We start from the raw sequence: 18,831 nt of genomic DNA on the forward strand, positions 1-18,831 counted from the left end.
AGAAAAAATAAGTTATAATTAGTCAAATATATATTTTAAAATAAAACATACAAATGAAGAGGTTAAAAATCATAACAGTGTATTAAGAAATAAAGTACGAGTGAAAGACACAGAAAGGGAAATAAAGTAATGTAGAAGGACAAAAAGAGGGTAAAAGAAATAGAAGGAGAGCAAATTACTAAGAGTAAGGCATATAGATTCACTGGCAGAGAGGAAGAGAAGAAGAGAGAAATGAACTGAAGGTAAGAAAGATACTAAAAGAATGTGAGTTAGCAAAACTAAATCAGGAAACAGGAGTAAGTAAAAAGAGAATGACTGAGAGGGAAAGGAGTCTGATTGAGGATGCATTTAGAAGAATGAGGAATGGAAGATAACTGAGAGTAAGTGAAGGAGAGTCGTAGAGTGAAGGGATGAAGGGAGAGAGGATAATATAGAAGGATTGAGGGAAAAGGAGTGAGGAAGTTAGTAGACAGAGAGACTAAGGGAAGGACTGAGTGAAGTGGAGTACAATGAGTGAGGAAAGGAAAATGAGTAAGGGAGCAAAAGAAGGGAAGTGAGGAGAAGAGGACTAAAGCAGTAGTACTTAGAGAAAGTGATTCGGTGATGAAAGTAAAGAGAAGGACATTGAAAGATAGGAAATGAGGGGTAGTAATGGAACCGAACTAAAAGAAATGGGGTGAAGAACGATGAGAGAGAAGCAGTGAAGTTGTTGTAAGAGAAATGATAGAAGGTAGATAAACACAAGTGAACATAACACAAGGAGAGTGAGGGACTGAGGACATAGAGGTAGTAAATGGAAAATAGAGAGAAGAGGTCAAAGGAAAGGAGCAAACAAAGATAAGCGAGGGAGAGTGGGTGACTTATAGTGACAGAGTGCGACAATACTGGTGAGTGAGTAAAGAGGAATTACTAAAAGAGCAAAGGAGGAAAAGACGGAAAAGGGAAGTAAAGCAGAGAGACTGAAAACTGAAAAGTGGTGCAAGGGAGAGAGGGGATGCAGACAGTTGAAATGGAAATGAGGGGTTGTGAAAGAAGTGCAGTAAACGAATGGGTGTGAAACAGAGTGAGAGAAAGGCAGCGTGAGTGAGTAAAGAGAGCTGAAAGAGAGAGGAACAAAAAAGGGAGTGTGAGACAATGGGAATACAATATAAATTACACAATACAAACTATAGAATAATTTGTACAACATATTAGATAGTTTATTTTTGCTGTTCTCAGAACATATTGAATTTCACTAAAAACAGTGAGTTCAAACTATTCATCATATGACAGCGGGAAAAAAAAACACAATCAAAAAGATTGTGTTTAAAAAAAAACATATAAACTTACAAATCACATATGTACACTAATCTTTCATTCACTTACTTTTCCTTTAGGCCAAATAGTACATCATGAAGGTCCTTTTCGTTGGAAGGTACTCTGCTGTTCTCTAAAAATTCCATTTCATCGACTTTCTAGAAGAAAAGCTCCAAGAATATCTGAAATATGTTTCAATGTTTTCATATACTCCTTGTGTTCAGTCATGACTCTTTCCTCATTCCTTCACCTTTCCTTAAGGCCAAATAGTGTCAGATGTATCATTATATTTTCAAATTACTTAAAACAAACTCTAAAATTATCGTTTTCCCAACGTTCTGAAAGAAAGGCTCAAACAACATTTTCACAATATTTAAATATTCATAATTCCATCTCTGGCTCTCTCATGTTGAACATTTCCTATAATACTGATATCACTTACTATGCAATCCACTTACCGTACCTTTATGAGAACTATAATTTTTATATTATCTTCATCACTTTTACTCACAATATAATTTTAAACAGCAGAGTAACTTTTATTAACTGCTCCCGTCTTCATAGGCCAATTACCTTTACTTAAATTTTGGTTGTAAAAACACAATGTATGAATTTTTTAAGTCAAAAGGCAGACGTTGTTTGAAAGTCAAATGAGTATAATTCCAGTTAGTCCAACCTTTTCGACATTTTAAATAGCATGTGTAATGCCCTGATGTTGTTGAAGGACCGTCATGATAAATAATAGCTACAGTTGCAAATGTTCTTCCTGAAATTGATAACTGAGAAGCCACGAAATTTTTAATAGAAGTTGTCAATTTAGTTCCATCAGGTCTACATCGTTGGAACATTAAAATGACATACTGACCATCATTTTGTATAAATAATGTGGACAGCATTGCAGACTTACATTGGGTACACACCATATTGTGATCAGCTGCTTTAACTAGATTATTAAAAAGCACTGATTTGCAGTCTGGTAAAGTCAAATATATAAATCTTTCGGTGTCTATTGCAGTACTACTTGATAAACTACAGTTGTCGCAGTCATGCTGCCATGATAAGAAAGGCTAAAAAGATTTTTTATATCTACACCTTCATCTTCCAATACATCAAACATATACATTAAAAATTCCTGACAATCCTGCTGAATATTCTGTGAAAATTGATTTTGACCAGAACATATGTCTAAAAGATTTCGAATTTCTGAAACACTTTCTTTTTTTGCTCTATCACTGCTACATTTCTCAAACACAGAATTCAATAAACAGCAGAATGTTTGATCCCGATTTTCAACAATCTGTTCTTGTAAATTTTGAAGAAAAAAAACAACATTAAGCACTACATTAGCATAGCAGTTGACACCAGAACTGTTTTCAAACTGAAATCCAACAACATCTTCAACAGAATCCTTTGTCTTTCTGCTTACAATTACAGTTTCATCTACTTTTTGTCTTTTTGCTACTACTTCACTGCAATTATTCTCAATTCTTCTTTTTCGGCCTACCACACGTTTTTCAAACAGAGGATATTGAGGCAAATGTGGAGCATACTCTCTTCTTAACCTATTGTATTCTTTAACACAATCTAGATCTGCACAAATCTTTGTTTCATCACACTCAATCAAGTACAATCCTGATAAAGTTCTGACTCGTGATAAATCCACATATGCCATACCCTCTTTAAACACAGAACTTCCAATGTTCACCAAAGCACTATCTACACTTAAACCTTGAGATTTATGAATTGTCACCGCATATGCCAAACAAACAGGAAACTGTTTTCGGCGAACATATAAGTCTTTCACAAGCAAAAATCTAGCTGAACAACGACAAATTTGTTCTATTTCGTCAATGCCATCAAATTTAATTTTTTAATTCACAAAATCAACAACATGACCCATTGCTCCACTTACCAGACCTCTTTCAACATTTAAATTCCTTCTCAAAATGATACGACAATTTAAACACACATTCAGAATCTTTTCAAAACCAGCAGTTTTAGATATACTTTTCTCTAATGAATCCAATTTTGATTTCAAATTTTCTGACAAAATAATTGTTGCTCCCATATGCTCTATTTTATCTATAGCTTCCAGTTTCACAATCTCTTCATTTTCTAACTTTAACATTTTGTTGTTGAAGATGGAACATTCTTGCAGAGTTGGCATCAAACATATCCCAGATTTGTTCTCAATAATTTTCTTAAAAGTATTCTCTGGAAGAATGTTTTCATTTGGATACAAATTTGAAATTAATCGTACATGTAATGCTTCTTTCCCATGCTCACTTACTTTTCCGATTCTTACATCTTGTAGAATATTTTTATAAACTTCATCCTTTGCCTGTCGCATATTTTGAAGCAGTTCTGCATATTTGAAATTTAACCATATATTAACGTTTCCAATGCTTCCTAGGCACTTCCTAGTATCTTCATGCGTGAGCATTTTAAACACTGGTTGTCCTTTCACTGGAGTCAACTGCAGTAGATCTCCAAAAACAATAATGTGTTTTCCTCCGAATAAGACATCATAGTCTGTTCTAAGAATTTCTTGCATTCTCAAATGCACAAAAGCAAGCATTAGATTTGAGACCATGCTTACTTCATCAATGATAAGAAGTTTCATTTTCTTCAGGACTCTGGAAACTTCAGAACAAGCATCTCCAGATAGCTTGTGGTATTGTAATTTGTTATCATGCTCCACTGGTAGCATCAGTAAACGATGTAAAGTAATCCCTTTAATGTTATGTGCTGCCAGCCCAGTTGGAGCGGTAACAACACAAGACAGCGGTGATTCAGTCCTTTTCTGCAGATAAGTTGCAATTGCTTTAATCAGAAACCTTTTTCCAGTTCCCGCTTCTCCACTCACGTGCAGTTGGACAGGCTTAAATGATGTACATGAGCACTCTTTTTTCTCATGGCTGAATCCATGTTAAACCTGTTCTGTGACTTCGTCATATATCTGTTTCTGCTCAAGGTTTAGTTGTTTCACTAAATCTTCTAAGTTAACTACATCATCTTGAGCTTGTTCCATAGCTATTTCCACCTCATTCATGGCAGTGGCAGCTTTATTTTGGATAATTGGTCCTCCTAGTGGATCCTGACTCAATGAAGCAGAACTCTCACTGTCTTGAGAACTGTCTCTAGCAATCTCTACAGCAATTGTGGCTTCTTGCTCTATTTCTTCGTTCAACATTTGCAGATAATTTGGAAAATCAGGACATTCTATGGTATCCTTGGTTGCATTAAAAGAATCTTCGTAACAGAGAAAATCTCCAAGTAGTTCCTCTTCTGTACGCCATGGCTTAAAGAGTTGCAAAAGAGCTAAATAGTAAAATTCCCTTTTCTCTGGATTTTCGCAACTCAATTTTCGATGATTAATCAAATGGCCTTTTCTCTGTTTCACTAGACATCCTTCACACCCAATGATAGCATATATTCCATTATTGATATCTTCTCTGATGGTCCTCTTATAAATATAGTTTTGCAGAACTTCATACAAACAACTGTTCTCAAGATGACTACTTCTATTTGGATAGTATGTATCCAACATGTTTGTCTTCAAAATATCTGTACTGTTTGGTTCTTTCTCCGCCAAATACACAATTTCTTGTACAGATTTCAAAACTCAGTTTGGTGTTGCAGAAAGACCTAGACTCACCCAAATAATTGTTCTATACTTGGCGTAGAGACTTGCTGATGATAACCGATCAGAACATTCATATGCTCCAATTTCTCGATGCGACAACATCTTCAAACTGAAACTGTATAATTTTTTACTTATACTCTTTTCATGTGAAATGTCCTCCCACATTTCCTTCAGTTCTGTCTTTTCTTTTTTTGTGATGTAAGACGTTACATATCGAGCCACAGCAATAGAGTTGTCAGCAACGAACTGAATATCCATGTTAGCATTCCACATGGACAAAATCACTGGGTTGTAGTCGTTGATGTACTTGGACTCTTCGTTTCTTTTTAAATTGTATGTATTTTTTGGTTATTTCCTCGTCACAGTATGTCGCAGAGAAGACATCAAATTATTTACTCTTCCTTTAGAAATCACTGGTCGTGGAAACCCGAAACGACATTTTGTGTAGAACTTGTCCTTGTTTCTGAATTTTCGACGACAGTACTTTCCACAACGATGGGATTGAAAGCGTAAAACTTGTTGCCTTAAACTGTTTTCTTCGGTAGTTTTCGGAACAGCACATGTTGAATACTCTTCAATGAAACTCATCACTGTGTCATCCGAATCTGTTCCAAATTTGGGTGCATATTTAATCCATAACAACATATGTATGTGAGGAGCACCTCTCGCTTGATACTCCTTTCTCCAAAAGAAATCCAAAACCTCTCCAAGGGGAGGATTTTTTTGTTGGTAATGAAAGACATCATAGCTTCAAATCTATGATTGAAATATCTACATACATTCACTGGATCCAAAGAACACAGTTCTCCAGGTGTTTTGAATACTATATTTTGTATGTTTGCATTTGCCTCTCATAGAAATTGAAGTAAGTCGTCCCATGCATACTCAGCACAGCTAAGAGTGAGGAACCATGTAGGAGTTCCTAAGTTTCTTAGCATACATTTCAATTCCCCATGACGACGGTACCAATACTCGTTTGTACCACGCTGACATGCCATGAGATTGATTAGATGAGATTCCAAAATATTGTCTTGCAGATTGACTTTCTCCATAAAGTCCCTCGCCGAAACATTTTCCAGATGTGCTCCACTTTTCAGTATATGGTTTCTGCATAAGAAAGCCCAGACAAGTCACTTTCATACAGTAGATGAAACAAATACGGGATGCATTGACGAAACCTTGGATCTTCAGCATATAATCTTAAAGTCTGGTATTCAGATGCAGGAATTTGAAGTGGTTGATCGCCATATCGTCCACCTCGACCTGTTGGAAATAGCTGTGCAAAACAACGAGCTTCCAAACTTTCTTCCCATACACTAATGGGACTTCCTTTTGCTGCTTTCATTTGAAACAAGTCAATTGCATTCCCCATTACTTCTTTGGAATGCAAAGGATGAACAGTATAATGTTCATATATTTCTTCACTTCTAGATACATCAACTTTTTCAATTTGGCCGGCTGAACAATCACTGTCTTCTTCTGCAGCTGTTTCTACTGCTCCAACACATACATCTTTGTAGTACTCATTGTTTTTGACCAAATACAACGTTGCCTTTTTGACTTTCCTAACATCCACTAAATCTTGCCAGATTTTCTTACTCTTTGTCGGAACCCCATTAACTAGAATAACCAGAGGTTCCTCTTGCACTTTCTCTACACCAATTGTATCAATATTGTTCTTGAAATCTAGAGGCAAATAAACAACTCTTCCCTTTAATCCTCTCTGTAAATCTGAAGGAAGCAATTTCCCTATCTTAGGCTCCATGCGAACAATAGCCTGAAAAGGATGGACACATTGAATCAAAATAGATTCATATGTATTTAAATCCATCAATTCAGGAGGAATGTCTACCAACTCAAGATTATTATGAACAGCTCTAGCAGGCATTCTGTTTTCATTTAATTTATTATAACAATATTTACAAATACGCTGATCAGAACTCAAATCAAAAGAATTCTCCACCAACAAAAAAGTTGCAAAATTCTTCCATTCACTATTATTTTCCATTTCACTTTCTGCATATAAATCAACTAACCTAGTCTGAATCTTATAATGAGTCCGTCGACAACACACACAAGTAAAATTAGGCCTTTCACTTGATTTCACCTTAAACTTGGTAATTTCCTGGTCAAACTTTTCTGTACTTGAAATCTGTACATTGTCTTCCACATTACCTTCTATTACTGTGTCAATTTCTACACTGTCCTCTTTTTCACCAAAGTAACTTAACTCAATTTCTTCACAAATTTTCTTCACATCTAATTCAGTTCCATGCAAAAGAGCACTGTTTAACTGTTTAAGCTTAAGTGCTGGACTTTTTGCATAATACAACATTCTCACTAATTTCCTCATTTTAGTATGATGCACTGCTAACATCCTAAAATGATGAAAAACACTCTGACATACTTTTCTAGAAAGGCAAGCCAGTGAATGCCCATGCAAACCTGTGTTTTCTCGGACTCTGCAAGGATCTAAGTCTTGCAACATCTTCATTTTCTGTTTTAGACTTTTCTTACTATATGTCTGTAAGAAATTACGAAACAAATCAATTGAATCCTGTCGCACACTACAAATACTACACACTTCCAAGTGTACACAGGACCCTTAGTACGTCTCCCTAAAACTTCATCAGCTACCACCTCCTCTGCATCTCTAGACACAAGTTTCTCTTTTTCAATCGGACAACCGTCTATCACCTCATATGCTCGACCACTGGTGTCAACTGCATGCACCAAATCATTCTCCTGGAAGTAACTCTCCTCATAAAAAAATGGCTCACAACTTGAACTATGCATCCCTTCTCCAGAAAAAACGTTACAAAAATTAGTCCGATTAATTACTCTTTTGCATCTACTGTTTGATTTGAAAACATCAATTTTCTTGTTAAGTGTCCTAATTCTATTGATTACTAAAATAAATAATTTTTTCTTAACTTCAAAAGCCTGATCAGCGATTTTCTCTACATTTTTCTTTTTCTTGTAAAAAGCAGCTCTCTGTTTACCTTTCTTAATATTTTTCAACAAATTTAAAACTACCCTATTGCGAAACATTCATTTACGAATGTCCCTAAATGGGTTTTGCCTTCTATTCCTATACAAATTATTCTCTCCTGCTGCAGTAGTAACATTTTTGGGGGGCCTCTCCTTCCTCTTCAGATTTGCTCTCTCCTTCTGTTTATTCACATTCTCATCAACATTTTTTTTTATCTACATATGTTCCGAAAGAAAGACTTAGTTGTCTTACCAGGAGCTTTTTTCCTGTCTTTTGAAGTATTTGTTGTAGAGGAGTGCTTTAATTCCGTTGCTGTTTTTGATTTTTTCCGCTTGACATCTTTTCTTCTCTTCTGCCTTGAGGGCATATTTCCTTACTATTGAAATCTTGATTTTAATCTGTGTTAAAGAAAATAGATAACACATTTTAGACCACTATTACCAAACAACAAAGCAATGACAAAAAGCAAACGATATAAACACTACTTTACAACATATCTAAGTTTATATCACAGCAACTATGTAACTAGGAATAAGACAGAGAAAAAGAGCTAGAGGAACTAACACAAAAAGACAGAGAGAGTCAGACAAAGAAACAGGTAGAGGGAGTAAAACATAGAGAAGGAGTAAGACAGAAAGAGTGTATAATATGTTGTAAGACAGAAAAAGGATGTAATAAGGAGAGGGAGTCAGTCAAAGAAAGGGACAAAGGTGAATAAGTCAGAAAAAGGATGTAACAGGGTGTAAGACAGAGAGAGGGTGTAAGAGGATGTAAGACAGAGAGAGGGTGTTAGAAGGGGAGAGGATGTAAAAGAGACTAAAACAGAGAGAGGCTGTAAAAGGTAGAGAGAGAGACTAAGTTTGAGAGAGGGTGTAAGAGGAACTAAATCAGAGAGAGGATGTAACAAGGAGTAATGAGAGAGAGGGAGTAAATCAAAGACAGGGTGTAAGAGAAAATAAGTCAAAGAGAGAGTGTAAGAGAGTGTAACACAGAGTCAGGATGTAAAAAGGAATAAGTCAGAAAGAGGGTGTTAGAAGGGGACAGGTGGAAAAATACAGTAAGTCAGGAAGAGAATATAAGAGAGACTTATACATTCTTGATAATACTTAGTAAAGAAATGTTGGTGCATAAAGGAATTGTATTTTGTAAATGAGCGAGGTTTCAGTACTGTAATGAAATGCTTATACATATGACCTTTTCTCAGTTTTTTAAATATTATTCTAAAAAAAGATTCCGGGCACATGAATTTGTTTTACATTATTGACAAGGATTAGATAGTATCTGCATGATTAAAAAAATATATTAGCACATTTCACAATTATGTCACCTGTGTTTCCTCAGATTAGTAAGCAGATTGTGCTCATGAGGTGAGGCATGTCCAGGGGTGCAGAGGAGGTGAGGCCTGTGTCCAAGAGTGCAATGGACAGGACTCACCTCCTCTGACCCTTGGACAAGCCTCACCTCCTCCGTGCGCCCTGGACAGGCCTCAATGTATTGTATATAATTGATGGTAACAGGATGCAGATAAGGTGATGCCTAACCAGGAGTGCAGATGAGGTGAGGCCTGTCCAGGGGAGCACAGGAGGTGAGGCCTGTGTCCAAGAGTGCAGTGGACAGGACTTCATAAAACCTCTCCCCCACTGCACTCTTAGACAAAGGCCTCATCTCCTCAGCAAATTTCACAATCATGAAAGCCATTTCGACTTTCCTCACCTCCTCTGCACCTTTTGCAATCATGTCAGATGTGTTTCCTCATATTAGGAATCACATTGTGTTTTTTTATTGTTGCTTTCTGTTATTTTTTTTCTTAATGCTTCGTTAAAATTTTCTGCTGCATACAGGAATTGTATTTTGTAAAAAACTGAAGGTTTCAGTAGTGAAATGGAATGCTTGTACATATAACCTGTACTCAGTTTTCTTAATGTTAATATAAAAACGATTAAAGGGCAAATGAATGGCTTTTACATTTTTTAGAAGGAATAAATAGTGTCTGCATGAATAAATAAATATTTTTGAACCGTTCACAATTATGTCACCTTTAGGCCTCTTTAAAAAATGATTTAGGGTTGCAGATGAGTTAAGGATTGTCCAGAGGTACAGAGGAGGTGACACCTGTGTTCAAGACTGTAGTGGGAGAGAGGCCTCTCCTGGGGAGCATAGGTGGTGAGGCCTGTGTCTAAGAGTGCACTGGGCTGGACTTCATGAAGCCTATCCCCCACTGCACTCTTAGACACAACCCTCACCTCCTTTGCACCCCTGGACAGACCTCTCTTGCACTACACTCTTCAACACAGGCGTCACCTCTTCTGCACCCCTGGACAATCCTCACCTCATCTGCAACCCTGAATAGACCTCAACTCATCTCCACCCCTAGACAGGCCTCAGCTCATCTACACCCCTGGACACGCCTCATCTCATCTGCACCCTGTTACCATCAATTATACCCAATATATTGAGGCCTGTTCAAGGGGCACAGATGAGGTATGGCTTGTCCAAGGATCAGAGGAGGTGAGTCCTCTCCACTGCACTCATGGACACAGGCCTCAACTCCTTTGCATTCCTGGACATGCCTCACCTTATCTGCACAATCTACTTCCTAATCTGAGGAAACACAGGTGACATAATTGTAAAAGGTTCAAATGTATTTATTTAATCTTGCAGACACTATGTATTCCTTCTCAAAAATATAGAAGCCATTCATTAGCTGCAAAATCGTTTTTTAAATAACATTTACGAAACAGAGCGCAGGTCCTATGTACAAGCATTCCATTTCACTACTGAAACCTCACTATTTTTCAAAATACAATTCTTCTATCTAGGAAATGTTGATACCAAACATTATCATTAAACTTAACAAAATACAGCAAGAAAAAAGCTCAATCTGCTCCCTAATCTAGAGTAACACAAGTGACATGATTGTGAAAACTGCAAATATATTTATTTAATCATGCACACACTATTTATTCCTTCTCAAAAATGTAAAAGTCATTTATTTGCCCCAAAATCGTTTTTTAAATAACATTTTAGAAACAGAGCGCAGGTCCTATGTACAAGCATTAAATTTCACTACTGAAACCTCACTATTTCACAAAATACAAATCCTCTATTTCAAATGTTGTTACCAAGCATTATCAAAAAACATGACACAAACCAAGAGCAAAGAAGCTCAATGTGCTTCCTAATCTGAGGTAACACAGGTGACATGATTGTGAAAGGTTCAAATATATTTATTTAATCATGCAGACACTATTTATTTCTTCTCAAAAATGTAAAAGCCATTGATTTGCCCCAAAATTGTTTTTTAAATATTATTTTAGAAGCAGAGCGCAGGTCCTATGTACAAGCATTCCAGGTCACTACTGAAACCTCACTATTTTACAAAATACATTTCCTCTCTCTTGCAAACATTCCTACCAAGCATTATCAAAAAACATGACACAAAACAAGAGCAACGAAGCTCAATCTGCTTCCTAATCTGAGGTAACACAGGTGACATGATTGTGAAAGGTTCAAATATATTTATTTAATCATGCAGACACTATGTATTCCTTCTAAAAAATGTAAAAGCCATTGATTTGCCCCAAAATCGTTTTTCCAATAACATTTTAGAAACAGAGCGCATGTCCTATGTACAAGCATTCAATTTCACTACTGAAACCACACTATACAAAATACAAATCCTCTATCTTGCAAATGTTGATACCAAGCATTATCAAAAAAACATGACACAAACCAACAGCAAAGAAGCTCAATGTGCTTCCTAATCTGAGGTAACACAGGTGACATCATTGTGAAATGTTCAAATATATTTATTTAACCATGCAGACACCATTTATTCCTTCTCAAAAATGTAAAAGCTATTCATTTGCCCCAAAATCGTTTTTCCAATAACATTCAAGAAACAGAGCGCTCGTCCTATGTACAAGCATTCCATGTCACTACTGAAACTTCACAATTTTATAAAATACAATTCCTCTATGCAGTAAAAACTTTTTACCAAGCATTATCAAAAAACATGACACAAAGCAACATTAAAAAACCACAAATTGCTTCCAAATCTTCTCCATAGAGTATACAAGTCTCTATCTATATTAAATGAATCATTACTCACCCTTACAAATGCTTTGGGAGATTGAGAACAGTGTCAGACACACACACCAATATTTCTTTAGCAGAGCAAAAGGTATGCACTCCAGGCACTGCAACCATGAATGGCACAGAAAACCTCTAATTCTACACACATAACCCTCATGTTAAACAATTAAAACTCTCCCCTCTCTATTTTCAAACCAACACCCTTCCCCCCCTCAGCCCTTTCTACCTGTTACCATAGCAACTCCCTCCTCACTGAGCTCTCGGGTTTAAAAGTTTATTCTACAATGTTGCAAATGAACTCAGCAAGGATGTTTGACCTCTCAATACACCAGCTTATCCGGTGCAATGTTTCTTTAAATGACTTTTTCTTAACCATTCAAATTACTTCTTTCACACAACAGAACCATGCACTAACTTTCAGTTTTCAACTATCTGAATCCACCAATCATTGCTTGTGATTCAAGAGCACTGAAACTCCACAGTTTTGTTTTGCAAACTCCTACTGTTCCAACTGCCATTTCATTCCCACACTTCATCTGACTGCACCAGAACCTCCTCTCACCATGTATTCTGTCTGGATTATTGGACATAGCTACATCCACTAGGCTCAAAGGTATGCATCTATCAGACATTTTCACAACCTTGATTTACCAAATGTAGACATCAAGTGGATTGGCCAAAGAGGATTGAGATGTCATCAATTGATACCATTGGTGAAAACCTTTTACCATCTGCCACACCCTGACCTCATAATTTTGCACTGTGGTGGAAATGACCTAGGCACTTTGACTGGGGTAGGTCTGGAAATGCTTTTAAAGGACACCTTTGGGCAATTGATGACACTTTTTCCACAAACTGCCTTGGTATATTCCAATATATGCCAAAGACAGAAATGGAACTGGTCCAACCAATTTTGTCCACAATTTGAGAAAGCACGGAAACATGTGAATAAATCTGTTTCTGCTTACATGAGAGACTATGGAATGGGTTCAATATACAACAATAACTTGCGTTATAACATGCAAGATATCTACAGAGGAGATGGTGTGCACTTCTCAGATGAGGGGAATAGAATATTCCTCCTGAATTTAAGACTGTGCATTGGAACCTACTTGTAGGTACCTAAATCAGCCATAGAACCCAAAAGCTCTTTTCAGGGCTACCCTACCTCTCATCACTCAAAATGATTACTTTAATCTAACTTTTTTCACTGTTTTTCACCAAAGTACGCTCCCCAGTACGCTCCCCGATAGGCGTACCGGGCGCTCCCCCCGCAAAAAATTAAAAAAAATGTTAGTTTTTTTCGCCTATATGGGCCTCCTAAGCCCCCCTCAGAAAACATAGGGGGTCAGGGGGTGTCTACCGTGCCCCCTTTTACCCATTCCCAATGTTGTTTGTCCTCCATCTTGTGTCTCAAATCTACCGAAACACAAGATGGAGTACTCCCGTAGCGCTGCCGGTACGCGTACTGGGGCGCGCACCGGTAAGCGCTCCCATTTAATTTTTAAAAGTTCATTTACATAAAAACCACTGGAGAGACTTTCACCAAATATAGAATAGTCCCTACTACATACCAGTCCCTACCATTTTTCCAAATTTGATGGAATACCATTGAGCCATTTGGGCTGTAGCCCTGTCTAAATATCCTGAGGTAAATTACATGACAAAAACACATATGAAGTGTTAGAATTTACAACCAATTAAAATGTTACTTTCATTTTCTACTTTTATTTCCTGACATTTGTGTTATGTACATGAATATAAATGAAAAATGAGAGGGAACACGGCCATTTTGACTACAACTACCTGAGGTACATCTTTAAAGGATTTTCTCATTTATCTTCATCACCTTTATATAAGGTAAGTTGTTAATTTGTAAGGGGCACTTTAAGTTAATTTGTAAAAACGTTTTCTGATAGTTATTTACTGTCCCTCTGTTATAGTTATAGATTAAGATAGGCTTCTCTGTTATAGTTATAGATTAAGTTAGGCTTCTCTGGTATAATTATGAATTTACTTAGGCTTCCTCACATACACTTTTTATATTTCTACTTCCTGCCTGATACCATACACTGCCCAAAGATAACTTCACTGTTAAAAACTCAGAAGTACCTGTCTGAACTTAAACCCAACAGTGCCCTAACTCTACTGATATAGTTATTTTTTATGCAATTTACAGCAAGAAAATGGAAGGAGAACAAGATATCATTAATATTTCTTTCGAAATTACCGATGAGGACATTGTTCAAGAAGATTTTGTTGACGAGGATTTTATGGATGAGTCTCTGGACCAACAATTTATTGACTGTTTACAAGATATTGAAGCATGCAATTTTGAGGAGATTCCAGATCATCTGATGCTGGAAGTTTTATTAAACTATGAAAATTCTAACCAATAAATTTGTATTTAATAATTAAAAATTGTTTGAGACATTATTAATTTTTATATGTAATTCATGAAGTAGTACCAAAATGATTATAATATAAAGTGAGACTTACAGTATATTGTGCAATTTTAAAACATCATAAGGGAGCAGGGTAGACTACCCATGATCCCCTAGGCCTTCTCAGGGAGTCCTTAAAGGATCTGTTTCTGCTTTCCTGACAGACTATGGTATGGATTCCATATACCACAATAACTTCTGTAACAACATGCAAGATATCTACAAAAAAGAAGGTGTATATTGAATTTAAGACTCTGCATTGGTACCTACATGTTGGTACTTAAATCACCCACACAACACAACAACTCTATTCAGAGCTACCCTACCTCTAAGCACTTTAAATTATTATTTTACTGTTTCACTGGGTTTTCCTCATGGTACGCTCCCCGGTACGCTCCCCGGTGCGTGTACCGGGCGCTCTCCCCGTGAAAATCTATTTTTAAAAAAAAAATGTTTGCCCCACGGGGCCCTTTTATGGCCCCCACATCAAACCTAGGGGGTCAGGGGGGGTCTACCCTGCCCCCTTATGGTCATTTCCCCCTTTGTTTTTGCCACCTCTTGTGTCTTGATCCTACCGAGACAGAAGATGGCGGCCGCTCCGGACTGTTTGGAATGTTGACAGACACCTGAGAGCCAATCAGCTTTCCGCTCGCGTACTCGCGTAGCGCGCAGGTGCGCTCCCAGGTGCGCGTACCGGGGCGCGCTTATAGATATATATATTTTTTTGAACCTAAATTACCCAAAATCCTCTGGAGCACATATCTTGAGACATAGCAAAGGCACATCGGGCTACCAGTCCCTACAATTTTACCAAGTTTGGTGGAAATCCATTCAGCCGTTCGGGCTAAAAGTGAGTCCAACCGCCCTATGGAAATTAACATGGAGAAAACACGTTTTGGGACCCCCCTTTCATCTCGGCCCCCGCTTGACGAATCCCCCCCAAACTTTCAGGGAAGGAGCGGAGCGACACGAGGCAAAGTTAAGGTAAATTTCAGGAAGATTCCTCAACCGGCGCCAAAGTTATTCCCAATAGAATGTTGCAATTTCCCTATGGAAAACAATCCTAACTATATATACCTACTGGCGATATATATATATATATATATATATTATATGACAAAAAATCCCTCAAAAGAAGAAATCAGAGGCCAGAGGGGATATCAGGGCTGACAACATACTTTATTCAATTGGTCCCAGTGGCGGCGAATGCATTTTGGCAAAACTGCCTTCCTCAGCGCCCAGCACTGTAGCGAGTCCTTCACAAATTAACTCCATCCTGTGTTAAATACGTGCTCGCACCCAGAACTCCTCCCCCTAATGCTGTCGGCACACCTGTGAAAGTTTGTGAAATGTATGTAGAACTTCATATCCCAGAATGCACTGTGTCAGCCAGACTGAGGTGGTGGCGTGGGGGAGTGAATAGAAACAATTGGTCCGGGCTTGCCTGCAGCAGGTGAGTGGTGAAAGGAGCCTCAGATCAACACAAAGTCCACGGCTGCTGCCCTGAGTCCCCTCGTACAATAGCAGTGGGACAAGTCACCTTCACAAAATAGGTACAGGAGGGAAAGTAAACAATTGAAGACTCCTCACAAAAACTATTCACACTGTGGGCAGCATTAAAGGAGTGTGGGTAGAAATCTACAAAGATACAGGCTATCACATGTCGCACCTTCAAGCAGGTCTTGCTTATTGTCTACCAGCAGATTGCCTGCTGTGAATTTATGTGCATGCCTTTTGGGTTAAACGTTTCAATGAATGCATTGAGCCTAGCAGCAGAGCAGAGATCTTTAGCATGTAAGATTCTCATCTATCTGTCCAGAATAAAGAAATACGGTTTTACTTTTTAAGGATCATATATTGTATTAAGCTTTGCAATCCAGACAGCGGAGGGAAGTTGTTCAGAGCTTACATTGCTATTACAAATATATTTATTTCACAAAACAGGAAGCGGCTGACACAAGAAATTTAAGAAAGTAAAGATTCCTTACTGGCATTCTGTTTGCCTTCTGCTCTTCATTTTGATCTACCTGCCATGGGTCGCAAATAGAGTGCCATGGGTCGCACGGGGAGTGCCATGGGTCGCCAGGGGAGTGCCATGGGTTGCAAGGGGAGTGTCATGGGTTGCAAGGTGAGTGGGACGCAAAGGGAGTGCCATGGGTTGCAAGGGGGGTGCCAGGGGTTGCAAGGAGTTGCAGGTGCAATCCCTGGTGACTTCTAAATGATAGTCCATGCCCGCATCCTTCCTCTTGGCTCTTTCCATTGGCTCCTGTATCTGTGGCGGCTCCTCAAGGGAGTGCGGCGGGCAGTGGGGTGAGGGAGGGGCAAGGTGAGGGGTTGTATACTCCGGCATACGCCTGAACTGAGTTAAGTACATAAATAAATAAATAAAATGAATTACATTGCGTGCGCTGCACCGCCGGTTGGGTTGCTTCACGCGCAATGTAATTCATTTTATTTATTTATGTACTTAATTCGGTTTGGCTGCATGCTGGAGTTTTCTACCCCCACCCTGCCCCTCTTTACCCACCGCCCCTCAGCACTCCCTCGAGGAGCCGCCACTGTCCTGCCTCTGCTGCGGTACCTTACTGGGAGCCCCTGCCTCACAGCTAGCACTGACTACTAGAGAAGAGCGTGGCCACCATCCTCTGGAGGGTCTAGGGTGACTAGGCATCCTGGATTTGCGAGGACAGTCCTGGTTTTGCAGCCTGCCTAGCTGCTCAGCCCATCTACAACTGTCACCACTCATCCACACAGGCACCCAGGCATTCCTTGCATCATAGTCACACCAACATTCCGTTACCATCTCTCATTCTGGCTGAGCAGCTAGGAGGATCTAGGCTGATTATACATAAATGTAATACTTAGGATATAACATTATCCCTTTCCTTTAAATAAAAACAAAAATTATAATTCTAAAGGAGAGAAATATACACAAGAAAGCGGTAATGTTCGTAACTCAGGGATGCAACTCAAAGTAAAACATCACAGGAGAGCGAACAATACAAATCAAGAAAAAATGGGCAAAGTACGACATCAAGATACATGAGCATCAATATCGTCCATCCTCCCCCATGAAAAATTATAAAGAGATTTTGAACCGCCCATAAAATATCCAATCACAGAAAAGGTTAATACTCAGAGAAGCCAAACTAAAAGCAACTTTGCTACAGTAGAAACACTGCATACCTTTAGTAAGAAATACATTTGTCAAGCAATAATAAATACCATGCAAGCAATAACCCCATCCTTCCCAAAAAATGATTAGAAAATAATATAGTGAAGGGTGGACACCCCACGACTAACACCTAAGGCCAGAAACAGATATAAAGGGTGAACCAACACCAAAATCTACACGTGTACCACAAAATGGACCACACACAGGGTACACACAGTGAGGCGCAGGGCGACTTACACACAACAACATCTGAAGCGCGGGACGACTTACACAGGACAACACGTGATGCGCAGGGCAACTTACACACAACAACACCTGAAGCGCAGGGCAACTTACACAGTATAACATGTTAGGTGCGGGGAGACTTACAGACACGACACTAACCAGTGATGCATGGGGCGACTTACACACAAGACAACAAAATGTGATGCGCAAGGCGATTTACACACAAAACTGCAACATGTGATGCGCAGGGTGACTTATACCATACAAACATACAAAACGTGCAGAGCAAGGCGACTTACCAACACATCAGACCAAACGTGCAGACCAAACATGCAGCACAAGACGACTTACACCCATTGATCCAGGCCAGAAACAGATAACAAGTGTGAACCAACACCAAAAACTACACGTGTACCACAAAATGGACCACACACAGGGTAAACACAGTGAGGCGCAGGGCGACTTACACACAACTTCTGAAGCGATGGACGTCTTACACAGGACAACACATGATGCGCAGGGCGACTTACACACAACAACACCTGAAGCGCAGGGCAACTTACACAGTATAACATGTTAGGCGTGAGGCGACTTACAGACACAACACTAACCAGTGATGCGCAGGGCGACTTACACACAAGACAGCAAAATGTGATGCGCAGGGCGATTTACACACAAAACTGCAACATGTGATGCGCAGGGCGACTTATACACATACAAACAGACAAAACGTGCAGAGCAAGGCGACTTACCAACACATCAGACCAAACGTGCAGACCAAAGATGAAGCCAAGACGACTTACACACATTGATAGGGTGACCAGACGTCCCGGTTTTCCCCGGACGGTCCTGGGTTTTGTAGAAGTGTCCCGGTGTCCCAACACTTTTCTCCAACTTGGAGAAATGTCCGGATTTTTGGGTAGTGCCTGGGTCATTAAAAGAAATGTCCCGGTTTTTA

Source organism: Lissotriton helveticus, chromosome 7 (genome assembly GCF_964261635.1).
Source record: "Lissotriton helveticus chromosome 7, aLisHel1.1, whole genome shotgun sequence".
Classification (NCBI taxonomy): domain Eukaryota; kingdom Metazoa; phylum Chordata; class Amphibia; order Caudata; family Salamandridae; genus Lissotriton; species Lissotriton helveticus.